The sequence below is a fragment of the Lynx canadensis genome, chromosome D1 (genome assembly GCF_007474595.2).
Source record: "Lynx canadensis isolate LIC74 chromosome D1, mLynCan4.pri.v2, whole genome shotgun sequence".
Lineage (NCBI taxonomy): Eukaryota > Metazoa > Chordata > Mammalia > Carnivora > Felidae > Lynx > Lynx canadensis.
In genome coordinates, this window is record NC_044312.2 from 73,450,525 (window position 1) to 73,465,675 (window position 15,151).

The following is a 15,151-nucleotide window of genomic DNA, read 5'->3' on the forward strand; positions in this document are numbered from 1 at the left end:
TTCCTTCTTTTACAAGGTGTCAGAGCCCTTTCTGCTAGAATGTGAATCGAACATTTAAGGGGAAAAACAAAACAAAACAAGCCTTGAGTTCTAGAAAATCACAACTAAAAATAACACAACTCATGGGAAAAACAGAGTTAAGGCAAACTATTCAAAATCAGTGTAACTTTGTATTCAAAGCCTTAACTAACATAACAAGTCCTTATCGAAATATCTGCACAATTAAATCTCCACTTGAATCTGCACCTAGCATTATGGTCTTCGATCCTTTGAAGCCTGAAACCCTGGAACTCCTGCTCCTTCATTTGTGATATGGATCTTTTTTTTTTAAGTTTATTTTTATTTATTTTGAGAAAGACAGAGAGAGCAAAGTGGGGCAGAGCAGAGAGAGAGGGACACAATACCAAGCAGTCTCCGCGCTCTGTCAGCACAAAGCCCAGCCCGATGCAGGGCTCGAACTCATCAACTGTGAGATCATGTCCTGAGCTGAAATCAAGAGTTGAATGCTTAACGGACTGAACCACCCAGGTGTCCCTGTGATATGGGTTCTTGAGGGCATTTGCTTCTATTCAAGACCAATTTCAGTGGAGTTAAAAATATAATCTAAGATGTAGATGTTTTCAGGTAAGTTCATAATGCAAAGAGAAATGAATTCACAGCTTCTTTTCTGTAGTTACAGCTTCACCAGACAGTTTAACACTTGTGGAATATGGAACCGTTCTTGAAGCCATTCCTTCAACCACCATTTTCACTGAAAGATAACGCTTCTGCAGGATTTTCAGTTTTTTCATTAATATTTTCTCATATTACTAAGGCTTTCTCTTTAATTGTGAGAAAGTTTGTTCTTGATTGTTATAAAATGTTACCATGTTGGAAAAGATTATGTTTGAACTAATGCCACCTCTCCAATTTACCATCAAACTCATATTTACCAATTACATAAGCTAATTTGTGTTATAGAGACAAGCACTGTAACAAATAAACCAATTAGCTTGAATCATATCTTGTTCCTATAAAACACAAGCTGAACTATCCTGCCTCTGAATCTGTTTTAGTCTTCAATGGCTGCCCTCACAATCCAAGTCAAAATCTATTATTTTCTTAAGGCCCAACAAAATGCTACTTCATCTACCGTGCCCTTTATGATTATTCAGCATGAAACAATTCCCCCCATCCTATCAATTCTAAGTACTTAGTCTGAACCAAATACCGTATCATCACATCCTGTTTGATATTCATCCTAATGTGGAAAGAAAGCCCTTTGAAGACAAAAATCTGATTTTATTGAATGTTGTATTTTTACAGAACTTTATATCCAGTTCAGAAGGCACTCAACCATTGGTTCAATTTGGGAAAGGAAGAGTTATTTTTTTTTAAGTACAGTTTCTGTTTTAGAAGAGTTCTGTGGGTGGATGGTGGCGATGGCTGTACAACAAAATGTGAATGGATTTAATACCACTGAACTGTACACCTAGAAATGTTTAAGATGGTATTTTGGTTAAATGCATTTTACCAACAACAAAAAAATCTATCAATTACTGAGCATTTACTACACGTCAAGTTCTGCTATAAGAAATTTACAAGTATGTATGTATTTTTTTAAGTTTATTTATCATTTATCTTGAGAGAGAGAGAGAGAGACAGAGAGAGAGAAAGGAGGGGCAGAGAGACAGGGAGAGAGAGAATCCCAAGCAGGCTCTGCACTGTCAGCGCAGAGCCTGACACAGGGCTGTATGTATTATTTATTTCCCACAAATCTCTAGTAGGTGGGTAATATTATTATCCCCATTTTACAGATTAAAACATGAGACACAGAGAAATTAATTAACACAAGTCAGAGAGCTAATATAATCATAGTATTTCAAACCAGGCAGCCTAGCTTCAGAATCATATGCTTAATCACTCTGCCCTTCTACCTCTCAAAAAAGTCTCCCTAAAAAAACTTAAAAACAAAATGATAGGGGTACGTGGGTGGCTCAGTCATTTAAGCATCCAACTCTGGATTTAGTTTGAGTTCGAGCCCTGCATCAGGCTCCACATTGACAGTGTGGAGCCTGCTTGGGATTCTCTCTCTTTCCCTCTCTCTCTGCCCCTCCCCTGCTGGTGTTCCCTTTCTTTCTCCTTCAAAATAAATAAACTTAAAAAAAGGAGAGGAGGAGTTAAAATGGCATAGTAAGAGGACTCTGAGCATGTCTCATCACTTGAACACAGCTAGACAAACATCAAACCATTTTGAACACCTAGGAAATTGATCTGAGGATTAACAGAACAATATGCATAATTTGGGAGAGAGAACCTGAAGGTATGTGGTGTGGAGAGGTGAATTGGGGGAGAGAAGAGCACCCACGCCACAGAGGGGAACAGGCCCTTTTTGCAGAGAGGACGTGGGGAGCGAGGGGGAGACTGAGCAGCATGCCAGAGTCATGCAAGAAATGCACTCCCCCAGGAGCACCTGGGTGGTTCTGTTGGTTAAGTCTGACTTCGGCTCAGGTCATGATGTCCCGGTTCGTGGGTTCGAGACCCACGTTGGGCTCTGTGTTGACAGCTCAGAGCCTAGAGCCTACTTTGAATTCTGTGTCTCCCTCTCTCTCTGCCCTTCCCCTGCCTACACTCTGTCTGTCTCTCTCTCCTCCAAAACTAAACATTAAAAAAAAAAAAAAACATTTAAAAAGAAATGCACTCCCCCTGAAAGTAGCTAGAAAGAAAGCATGAAAAATACACAGGGGACTGCATAAGAAAACCATTCCCCAAAACCACTGACAGGGGAAAAGGAAAGGGTCTCAATACCGCCAGCTTTTAAAAACAGCAGAGTGTAAAATCTAAAGTTTGGAGGTCAGCACCTGGTGGTGATCAGGTGAGGAAGCCAGGAGACGGAAGCAGTCTGAGGATCCCCTGGGTGGCACAGGGAGAAGCAGTTTCCCTGTCTGGAGTACATTTCGTAGAGGCAATACAGACTCTCTGTGGGGCAAAGACCCTGCAGGCACCAAAGAGCTTCCCTGTTCACCTGTATAGGAACAAGGACAGCTAGCAGCAAAGGGCAGCAAAACCTGGCTCCAGCTGTGTGTTGCAAGATATACCATAAACTGAGCTGCTGAGTGACTGCATGAACATTTTCTGGGACAAGACTGTACCATCCACGGCAAGGCAAAATCCTTCCCCAGAGTATCAGTGCAGGACAGAGCCACAGGGGTCTCTGAAGCGTGGGGTTATGAAACACAGGCATGCCTGACAGGTGGACAGCTTGGACACAAACGGGGAAGGCGCGGAGCTGACAGAAGCAAGGGACACAAGAGGGGTAACTGATTGCATGTCTGTGATGGCATGAAATTCCCACTCTGGAGACTAGAGAGCGGGGAGAAACCATTTTTACCATTAGCACACCAATACTGATAGACGCCAGTGAGTTAAACAGTGCCACCAAGTGGAGAATGGAACTGTTGCACCAAGCCCCGCCACCTGTGCCTTCCAGGCACATCCCCACTAGGGCAAGTTGACCTGAAATTAGAGCAACAGGCCCTCCTCCAGAAGACTAGTACAAATCACCTCCACACCTAGAACTACTGATCGCAGAGTGCTACAAAGTTTCAGCTCTAGGGGAAACTGTATATAAATTCATTTGGGTTTTTCTTGTTTGTTCATTTGTTCATTTTGTGTGTGTGTGTCTATTCTTTTTCTTAGATACAGAAGCAGCAAATTTTTTATTTGATTTTATTTTTTATTTTAATTACAATTTTTTTCTTTTTCCTTTTTTCTATCAAGCTCCTCTTAAGCAGACCAAAGCACACCTAGGATCTAGCTTCCTTTATTTAATTTTTTTTTAATTTTTATTTTATTATTTTTTCTTCCTTCAAAATGCAAAGACAGAGGAATTCACCCCAAAAGAAAGAACAGGAAGAAATGACAGCCAGGGATTTAATTGATAAAGATATAACATGTCTCAGAATTTAAAACAGCAATTATAAGGATTCTAGCTGGGCTTGAAAAAAAGCACAGAAGACACTAGAGAATCCCTTACTACAGAGATAAAAGAGCTAAATTCTAGTCAGGCCAAAATTAAAAATGCTATAACCAAAATGCAAACCCAAACAGATGCCATGGCAGTGAGGATGGACGAGGCAGAGGAGTAAATTAGTGATGTAGAAGATAAAATTATGAGAAATTATGAGGCTGAAAAGAAGAGTGAAACAAAGGTAACGGTTCATGAAGGTATACTTAAGGGAACTTAGTGACTTATTAAAATGAAATAACATTCCTTTCATTGGAGTCCCAGATTTATAGAGACAGAAAAAGGGGCAAAAGGTTTATGTGAGCAAATTATAGCTGAAAACTTCCCTAATCTGGGGAAAGGCACAGACGTCAAAGGAGCACAGAAAACTCTCATTAAATTAAACAAAAGCCAGCCAACACGAAGGTATATCACAGACAAGGAAAGAATCCTGAAAGTAGCAAGGGAAAAAAAAGTTCTTAACCTACAAGGGAAAACAGATCAGGTTCACAAACAGATCTGTCCACAGAAACTCAGTAGGCCAGATGGGAGTGACAGGATATCCACATTCAATATGCTGAATGGGAAAAATATACAGCCAAGAATACTCTATGCAGCAAGGCCACTATTGAGAATAGAAAAGGGGGTGGGGGGATAGAATAAGAGGGGTGCCTGGGTGGCTCAGTCTGTTGAGCATCCAACTTTGGCTCAGGTCTTGATTTCACGGTTTATGAGTTCAAGCCCCACATCCAATTCTGTGCTGACATGACTGCTCTGAGCCTGGAGCCTGCTTCAGGTTCTGTGACTTCCTCTCTCGCTGCCCCTCCCCCACTTGTGCTCTTTCTCACTCTTTCAAAAAAATGGATAAACATTAAAAGAAGAGAGAGAGAGAAAGAGAAATAAAGAGTTTCCCAGACAAAAACTAAAGGAGTTTTGACCACTAAACCAGCCCTGCAAGCAATATTAAGGGGGATTCTTTGAGTGGGGGTGGAGAAGACCAAAAGCAACAAAGACTGGAAAGAACATCACCAGAAACACCAACTTTACAGGTAACACAGTGGTACTAAACTTGTATCTTTCAATAATCACCCTGAATGTAAATGGACATGGGGTATCAGAATGAATAAAAAGACAACACCCATCTATATGCTGCCTACAAGGGACTCATTTTAGACCTAAAGCCACTGGCAGATTGAAAATGAAAGGATGGAGAAACATCTATCATGCTAATGAATGCCAAAAAAAAAAAAAAAAAAAGTCAGAGGAACCATATTTGTATCAGACAAACTAGATTTACAATTTTTTTTTAGTCTTTATTTATTTTTGAGAGAGAGATAGGGTACAAATGGGGGAGGAACAGAGAGAGAGGGAGACACAAATCCGAAGCAGGCTCCAGGCTCTGAGCTGTCAGCACAGAACCTAATGCGGGGCTCAAACCCACAGACCATGAGATCATGACCTGAGCTGAAGTCAGATGCTCAACCAACTGAGCCACCCAGGGGCCCCTAGACAAAACAGATTTTAAACCAAAGACTGTAAAAAGAGACGGTGAAGAATTAAATCATAATTAAGGGGTCTATCCGTCAAGAAGATCTAACAATTGTAAATATTTATGGCCCCAACTTGGAAGCACCCAAATATATTAATCAAGTAACAACAAACATAAAGAAACTCATTGAAATAATACAATAATAGTAGGTGACTATACCCCACTCACAACAATGGACATTTCATCTAAGCTGAAAATCAACAAAGAAACAATGGCTTTGAAGGACACACTGGAGCAGATGGACTTAACAGGTATTCAGAACATTCCATCCTAAAGCAGCAGAATAACCATGCTTTTCAAGGGCACACATAACATTCTCCAAAATAGATCACATACTGGGTCACAAATTGGCCTTCAACAAGTAAAAAAAAAAGAGTGAGATCATACCATGCATATTTTCAGATCACAACACTATGAAACTTGCAATCAACCACAAGAAAAAAATTTGGAAAGACCACAAATACTTGGAGGTTACAGAACATTCTACTAAAGAATGAATGGATTAACCAGGAAATTAAAGAGGAAATTAAAAAGTACATGGAAGCAAATGAAAATGAAAACACGAGGGGTGCCTAGATGGCTCAGTCAGTTGAGCATCTGACTGTTGATTTTAGCTCAGGTCATGATCACATGGTTTTGAGTTCGAGCCCCACGTCAGGCTCTGTGCTGACAGCATGGAGCCTGGAGCCTGCTTGGGATTCTCTCTCCCTTGCCCTCTCTCTCTGCCCCTCCCCTGCTCGCTCGCTCTCTCTCAAAATAAATAAACACTAAAAATTGTTTTAATTTAAAAAAAAAAAAAGAGAGAAAATGACAACAAGACAATCCAAAACCTTTGGGATGCAGCAAAGTCAGTCCTAAGAGGGAAGTATATTGCAATACAGGCTACATCAAGAAGCACAAAAGGTCTCAAACACATTACCTAACCTGACACTTAAAAGAGCTACAAAAGGAACAACAAAGACTAAAGCCAGCAGCAGAAGAAAAATAATAAAGACTAGAGCAGAAGTAAATGATATAGAAACAAACAAAAAACACAGAACAGATCAATCAAACTAAGAGCTGGTTCTTTCAAAGAATTAATAAAATTGATAAACTCTTAGCCAGACGTATCAAAAATGACCCAAAAAAATAAAATCAGGAATGAAAGGGGAGAGATCACAACCAACACCACAGAATACAATTATAAGAGATTATGAAAAATTGTATGTAAACAAACTGTGCAACCAGGAAGAAATGGATAAATTCCTAGAAACATACAAACTACCAACACTGAAACAGGAATAAATAGAAAATTTGAACACACAATAACAAGCAAAGAAATTGGAGGTGCGTGGGTGGCTCAGTCAGTTTAGCGTCTGACTTCAGCTCATGTCATGATCTCACAATTCATGAGTTTCGAGTCCCAAGTTGGGGTCTGTGCTGACAGCCTAGAGCCTGGAGCCTGGTTCAGATTCTGTGTCTCCCTCTCTCTCTGTCCCTCTCCCACTCACTCTCTGTCTCTCAAAAAGGAATAAAAGTTTTAAAAAAATGTTTTTTAATAAAAACAAACATTATGAGCAATTATATGCCAATAAAATGGGCAGTCTGGAAGAAATGGACAAATTCCTAGAAACATATACACTACCAAAACTGAAACAGGAAGAAATAGAAAATTAGAACAGACCCATAACCATTAAGGAAACTGAATTAGTAATAAAAAATCTCCCAAAAACCAAGAGTCCAGGGCCAGATGACTCTCCAGGGGAATTCTACCAAACATTTAAAGAAGAGTTAACACCTATTCTCTTGAAGGTGTTCCAAAAAATAGAAATGGAAGCAAAATTTCCAAACTCTTTCTATGAAGCCAGCATTACCTTGATTCCAAAACCAGACAGAGACCCCACTAAAAAGGAGAACTAGGGACCAATTTCCCTGATGAACATGGATGCAAAAATCCTCAACAAGATATTAGCCAACCGACTCCAACAATACATTAAAAAAATTATTCACCACAACCAAGTGGGATTTATACCTGGGATGCAGGACTGGTTCAATATCCACAAAACAATTAATGTGATTCATCACATCAATAAAAGAAAGGACAAGAACCATATGATCCTCTCAATAGATGCAGAGAAAGCATTTGACAAAATACAGCATCCTTTCGTGATAAAAACCCTTAAGAGAGTAGAGATAGAAGGAGCATACCCCGAGATCATAAAAGCCATATATGAATGACCCAACGCTAACATCATCCTCAATGGGGAAAAACTGAGAGCTTTCCCCCTAAGGTCAGGAACAAGACAGGGATGTCCACTCTCGCCACCATTATTCAACATAGTATTGGCAGTCTTAGCCCCGGCAATCAGACAACACAAAGAAATAAAAGGCATCCAAATCGGCCAGGAGGAGATCAAACTTTCACTCTTCGTAGATGACATGATACTCTATATGGAAAACCCAAAAGATTCCACCAAAAAACTGCTAGAATTGATTCATGAATTCAGCAAGTTGCAGGACATAAAATCAACGCACAGAAATCGGTTGCATTCCTATACACCAACAATGAAGCGACAGAAAGAGAAATCAAGGAATCGATCCCATTTACAGTTGCACAAAACACTGTAAAATACCTAGGAATAAATCTAACCAAAGAGGTGAAAAATCTATACACTGAAAACTATAGAAAGCTTATGAAAGAAACTCAAGAAGACACAAAAAAAATGGAAAAAAATTCCATGCTCCTGGATAGGAAGAACAAATATTGTTAAAATGTTGATACTACCCAAAGCAATCTACATATTCAATGCAATCCCAATCAAAATAACACCAGCATTCTTCACAGAGCTAGAACAAATAATCCTAAAATTTGTATGGAACCAGAAAAGACCCCGAACAGCCAAAGCAATCTTGAAAAAGAAAACCAAAGCAGGAGGCATCACAATCCCAGACTTCAAGCTATACTACAAAGCTGTAATCATCAACACAGTATGGAACTGGCATAAGAACAGACACTCAGATCAATGGAACAGAATAGAGAACCTGGAAATGGACCCACAAACGTATGGCCAACTAATCCTTGACAAAGCAGGAAAGAATATCCAATGGAATAAGGACAGTCTCTTCAGCAAGTGGTGTTGGGAAAACTGGACAGCGACATGCAGAAGAATGAACCTGGACCACTTTCTTACACCATACACAAAAATAAACTCAAAATGGATAAAAGACCTAAATGTAACACAGGAAGCCATCAAAATCCTCTAGGAGAAAGCAGGCAAAAACCTCTTTGATCTCGTGGTCTGTGAGTTGGAGCCCCGCATCAGGCTCTGTGCTAACAGCTGACCCTGGAGCCTGCTTCAGATTCTGTGTCTCCCTCTCTCTCTGCCCCTCCCGTGCTCATGCTCTGTCTCTGTCTCTCAAAAATAAACATTGAAAAAAAAAATTTTTTTAAAGAAAGAAATGGTTGCAATTCTATACAGAAATAATGAAACAGCAAAAAAAGAAAGCAAGGAATTGATCCCATTTGTAATAGCACCAAAAACAATTAGATACCAGGAATAAAGTTAACCAAGAGGTAAAAGATCTGTACTCTAACAACTATCAAAAACTCGTGAAAGACATTGAAGAGGACACAAAGAAATGGAAAGGCATTCCATGCTCATGGATTGGAAGAACAAACATTGTCAAAACGTCTATACTACCCAAAGCAATCTACACATTTAATGCAATGCCCATTAAAATACCACCGGCATTTTTCACAAAGTTAGAACAATCCTAAAATTTGTATGGAACCACAAAAGGCCCTGAATAGCCAAAGCAATCCTGAAAAAGAAAAGCAAAACTAGAGACATCACAATTCTGGATTTCAAGCTATATTATAAAGCTGCTGTAGTCATCAAAACAGTATGATACTGGCATAAAAACAGACACATAGATCAACAGAACAGAAAATCCAGAAATGGACCCAGAACTATGTGGTCATTAATCTTTGACAAAGCAGGAAAGAATATCCAATGGAAAAAAAGTCTCTTCAACAAATGGTGCTGGGAAAACTGGACAGCAACACACATAAGAATGAAACTGGACCACTTGCTTATACCATATACAAAAATAAATTCAAAATGAATGAAAAGACCTAAATCTGAGACAGGAAACCATCAAAATCCTAGAGAACACAGGCAGCAACCTCTTTGACCTCGGCCATAGCAACTTATTAGACATGTTGCCAGAAGCAAGAGAAATAAAAGTAAAAATAAACTTTTGGGACTTCATCAAGATAAAAGGCTTCTGCACAGCACAGGAAGCAATCAACAAAACTAAAAGGCAGCCTATGGAATGGGAGAAGGTATTTGCAAATGACATATTGGATAAAGGGTTAGTATCAAAAATCTATAAAGAACTTAGCAAACTCAACACCCAAAAAACAAATAGTCCAGTTAAGATATGAGAAGACAAGTTCACTTTTCCAAAGAAGACATCCAAATGGCTAACAGACACATGAAAAGATGCTCAACATAGCTCATCATCAGGGAATTACAAATCAAAACCACAATTAAATACCACCTCACAGCTGTCAGAATGGCGAAAATAAACAACACAAGAACAGATCCTGGTGATGGTTTGGAAAAAGGGAAACCCTCTTGCACTGCTGGTGGCAATGCAAACTGGTGCAGCTACTCTGGAGAACAGTATGGAGGTTCCTCAAAAAGTTAATAATAGGGGTGCCTGAGTGGCTCAGTTGGTTAAGCATCTGACTTCAGTTCAGGTCATGATCTCACAGTTCATGAGCTCAAGCCCCTCTCTGGGCTCTGCACTCTCTCTCCCTTTCTGCACTTCATGGGATTCTCTCTCCCTGCCCCTCACTCACTCACGCTTTCTCTCAAAAATAAATAAATAATTTTTTAAAAGATAAAAACAGAACCACCCTACGATCAGCACTACTTGGTATTTATCCAAAGGACACAAAAATACAGATTCGAAGGAGTACAGCTAAGTTATGGAGAGTGCCCAAAGGTCCACTGATTGATGAATAAAGACGTGGGTGTGTGTGTACGTGTACACACACACACACACACACACACAATCACACACAATGGAATATTACTCAGCCATCAAAAAGAATGAAATCTTTGGGGCGCCTGGGTGGGTCAGTCGGTTGGGCGGCCGACTTCGGCTCAGGTCATGGTCTCATGGTCCATGAGTACGAGCCCCGCGTCGGGCTCTGTGCTGACAGCTCAGAGCCTGGAGCCTGTTTCGGATTCTGTGTCTCCCTCTCTCTGACCCTCCCCCATTCATGCTCTGTCTCTCTCTCTATCTCAAAAATAAATAAACGTTAAAAAAAATAAAAAAAAAAATGAAATCTTGCCATTTGCAAAGATGTGAATGGAGCTAGAGTGTATTATGTATGCTAAGCAAAATAAGTCAGAGAAAGACAAATAACATTATTTCCCTCATGTGGAAATTAACAAAACAGATGAACATATGGGAGGGAGGAGAAAAAAAAAGGGAAACAAACGACAAGAGACTCATTTTTTTTTAATTTTTTTAATATTTATTTTTTAGAGAGAGAAAGAGTATGAGCAGGGGAGGGGCACAGACAGAGGGAGACACAGAATCTGAAGCAGGCTCCAGACTCTGAGCTATTAGCACAGAGTCTGACACAGGGCTTGAACTCAGGAACTGTGAGATCATGACCTGAGCCGAAGTCAGAGGTTTAAACGACTGAGCCACCCAGGCGCCCCACAATGAGAGACTCTTAAAGACAGAGAACAAACAGGGTAAATGGAGAGAGGTGGGTGGGGGATAAGCTAGAGGGATGATGGGTAGGTACTAAGGAGTGCACTTGTTATGACGAGCACCGGATGTTGTATGTAAGTGATGAATCACTGGATTCTACTCCTGAAACCGATATTGTACTGTAGGTTGACTAACTAGAATTTAATTTTTTTAAATGTTTATTTATTTTTGAGAGAGACAGGGTGTGAGCAAGGAAGGGACAGAGAGAGAGAGAGAGAGAGAGGAGAGAGAGAGAGAGGAGAGAGAGAGAGAGATACAGAATCTGAAGCGGACTCCAGGCTCCAAGCTGTCAGCACAGAGCCCAAAGCAGGGCTTGAAACCAGGAACTATGATCATGACCTGAGCTGAAGTCAGATGCTTAACTGAGTGAGCCACCCAGGCACCCCTAACTAGAATTTAAATAAAATTTTGAAAGGGAGAGAGGGAGGGAAACACAAGAAAACAACATTATGACCTCTGCAGGAGCAATGCTACAGAAAACCTATATTTTTGCTTGACCCAATAATTCTTTCTTTCTTTCTTTCTTTCTTTCTTTCTTTCTTTCTTTCTTTTCTTTTCTTTTCTTTTCTTTTCTTTTCTTTTCTTTCTTTTTTATGTTTTACTTATTACCAAATTTTGAATCTCCTTAGGGGCATTTATAGACTTTTTTTAACCAAAAAAATGTATTTTTTAGTGCCTTTCATGAATTAGGCCCTTCCTTTCAAGGTTATTACAGGTTTCAACTGACAGTATAGAAATAGACTATATAACTAGCTACAGTCCTACATCAAGATAATAACAACACCTGAAAAGTTAACTCAAAATGTTCTGTTTTTACTTTGGCTTTACAAAGTAAAAAACAGTTGAGCTGCCAATGTGTCATCTCACACATTAACATTAGATGTTTTGTTTTTCTCCATTTTTTTGAAACAAAAAAAAGAAAAAAAAATTTTAATATTACACCGATTCCTTCAACTCTTACCCCAAATCCCTCCCTCACACTCCAAACAACCTAGGCATCAAATCATCTCTTTTCTCCATTGATTTTACACAAACTTTTATGTAGCATTCAAGGCTTTCTATTTTGTACTACAGTTATATGCACACACATCTTGTCTCTTCCTTCTAACCCAAGTTATTTAAGGATTAGGTCTGTGAATGATTAATTTGTAACACATACATCGTATCCTCAAATAGTGTTCAATGAATGAAGAGAAAAATAAGAAAAGACTGCTAATGCCATTATCTGATATACAGAACAACAAAAGAAGAGGTCTGTCCAGGAGAAAATAATGAGTTTTCTAGTAAATATTTTGGGTTTGTAAATCCATGTAGTTGTTTGGTCACCATCCAAAAATATATATATTTTTTAAGTTTATTTATTTTGAGAGAGCACAAGTGTCCATGTGTGTGCAGGGGAGGGGCAAAGAGAGAGGAGAGACGGAAAAAATCCCAAGCAGGCTCTGCACTCTCAGTGGGCTCAAACTCAGGGCTCAAACTCACGAACCACGAGATCATGACCTGAACTGAAATTGAGTCGGAGGCTTAACCAATTGAGCCACCCAGGCACCCCTAGAAATACTCTATTCCAGACCTAAAGACATATACTTGATGAGGATCATCCAATTGCTGCAATTTTCTACAGGGAAATTTCTGTCTGCTAATGGCTGTAGGTATCCATCAAGATGAACAAGAGTGCAATATCCCATATGTACACATAAATAAAGAGATTTACTGTAAGATATTGGCTCCTGTGATTATAGAGGCTGACAAGTATCAAGTTCTGCAGTTGGCAAATTAGAGACCCCAGAGACAATGGTATAGTTCCCATCTTAATCCAGCAGAATCAAGATCCGGGAAGAGTTGATGTTTCAGTGGGGAGTCCAAAGACAGGAAAAAACACACGTTCTATCTAGCTCAAAGGCAGTCAGGCTGGCCGAATTTCCCCTTATTTGCAGTAGGGTCAGCCACTTTGCTCTCTCACTCTCTTCAGGCCTTCAACTGGTTGGATGAGGTCCACCCACATGAGGGAGAGCACTCAGTGTACTGATTCAAATGTTAATCTCATCCAGAAACACCCTTACAGACAAACACAGATTAATGTTTGATGGCTGGATAGTGAATATGGTCACTAGATTGGCAATTAGTATTCATTTTACCAGAAACAAGTTTCTGCAATATGATAAAAATAAGAGAAGATGGTGAGAGACTGGAAAGGCAGTAAGTACAAATTCTTCTTTAAAGAGTAATGGTAGAAAATACTCTGGGGAGACAGGAACAAGAAAAGGGGAAAGAGTTAAGTTTTGGAAAATGGAAGGAATATCTCTTACATCCAAACCAGAAAGAAGAGGCAAATCTGAGGTTGGCAAGTCCATACAAAGAAAGGTCTTGGGGCACCTGGGTGTCTCAGTCGGTTAAGCGTCGGACTCTTGGTTTCAACTCAGTTTTCACGTTTCATGGGTTCGAGCCCTGCATCAGGATCCATGCTGACATCATGGAGCCCACTTAGGATCCTCTCTCTCCCTCCCTCCCTGCCCCTCCCCCATTCGCACATGTGTGAACTCTCTCTCTCAAAATAAATACATACATACATACATACATACATACATACATACAAACTTTAGAAGCCCCTGGGTGGCTCAGTTCATTAAGCATTTGACTTCAGCTCAGGTCATGATCTCATGGTTCACGAGTTCAAGCTCCACATCAGGTTCTCTGCTGTCAACACAAAGTCTGTTTCGGATCTTCTGTCATGCTCTCCCTCTGCCCCTACCCCACTGGTTCTCTACCCCCTCCCAAAATAAATAAACAAACTTAAAAAAAAAAAAAAAAAACTTAAAAAGAATTTAAAAATGATCTTGACCTCAGTATTTAAAAAAAAAAAAAAAAAAAAAACAAAAAAAGTTAGTGAGGTCATCTACCAGAGGAGGTAGAATGGGTGGATTAAGGAAAGTGATGGAGGTTTGAAATAATTCACAAAACTGTCAGTGTATACTTTGTAAAGCAGTTATAAAAATATAGGAAAGCTTTACACCTACACAAATGCAAGGTTCATGCTTTATTGTCCCAGAAATTAGACTGAACGCACAAATTTCCAATAAATGTACTTTACCATTAAAGATATATGTGGGTGGGTGTGTGGGTGTGGGTGTGTGTGTGTGTGTGTATATACACCCACACCCACACACACACACCCACCCACATATATATGTCAGTTACTATTCAGAACAAAGTTAATCACTTCCTTATTTGAATTTTTACAAAATTTTAGAGTCTTCAGTAAGCTATTCAAATATTGTATTACCTTCAGCTAGACAATGAAAAATCACATCTTGTTCAAGTTTCCCTCATTTAAAAAATTTTTTTTGATGTTTATTTATATTTCAAAGAGAGAGAGAAACAGAGCACAAGCAAGGGAAGGTCAGAGAGAGAGGGAGACAGAATCCAAAGCGGGCTCCAGGCTCCAGGCTATCAGCACAGAGCCAGACGCAGGGCTCGAATTCATGAACCACGAGATCATGACCTGAGCCAAGTCGGACACTTGACCGACTGAGCCACTCAGGTGCCCCATCAAGTTTCCCTCTTCTTTAAAATTAATGATAGACATTCTGCCAATGAAGATATGTATGTTTATAATGTCAATACAATTAACTTTTAAAAAGAGCCAATATCCACAATATCCACAGAACTTTGCAAAACAAGTTCCATGAAAATAATTTGACTAAAATCTCTGCAATCTGTTCAAAGTAGCTAAATTTATAGCTATTAGTCTGATTTAAACTTAAGTTGTCATAAAACAGTTTTAAATACCATGCTGCCTTTTCCTGGTACTGGTCACAAAAAATTTGAACTAAAGTATTTAG

At 39.5% G+C, this 15,151-nt stretch overlaps 1 protein-coding gene across 1 annotated transcript in view; it reads right to left on the minus strand.

The window, feature by feature from the left end:
• Positions 1 to 15,151, minus strand: part of PIK3C2A (phosphatidylinositol-4-phosphate 3-kinase catalytic subunit type 2 alpha) — a 120,991-nt gene that overhangs the window by 65,589 nt on the left and 40,251 nt on the right.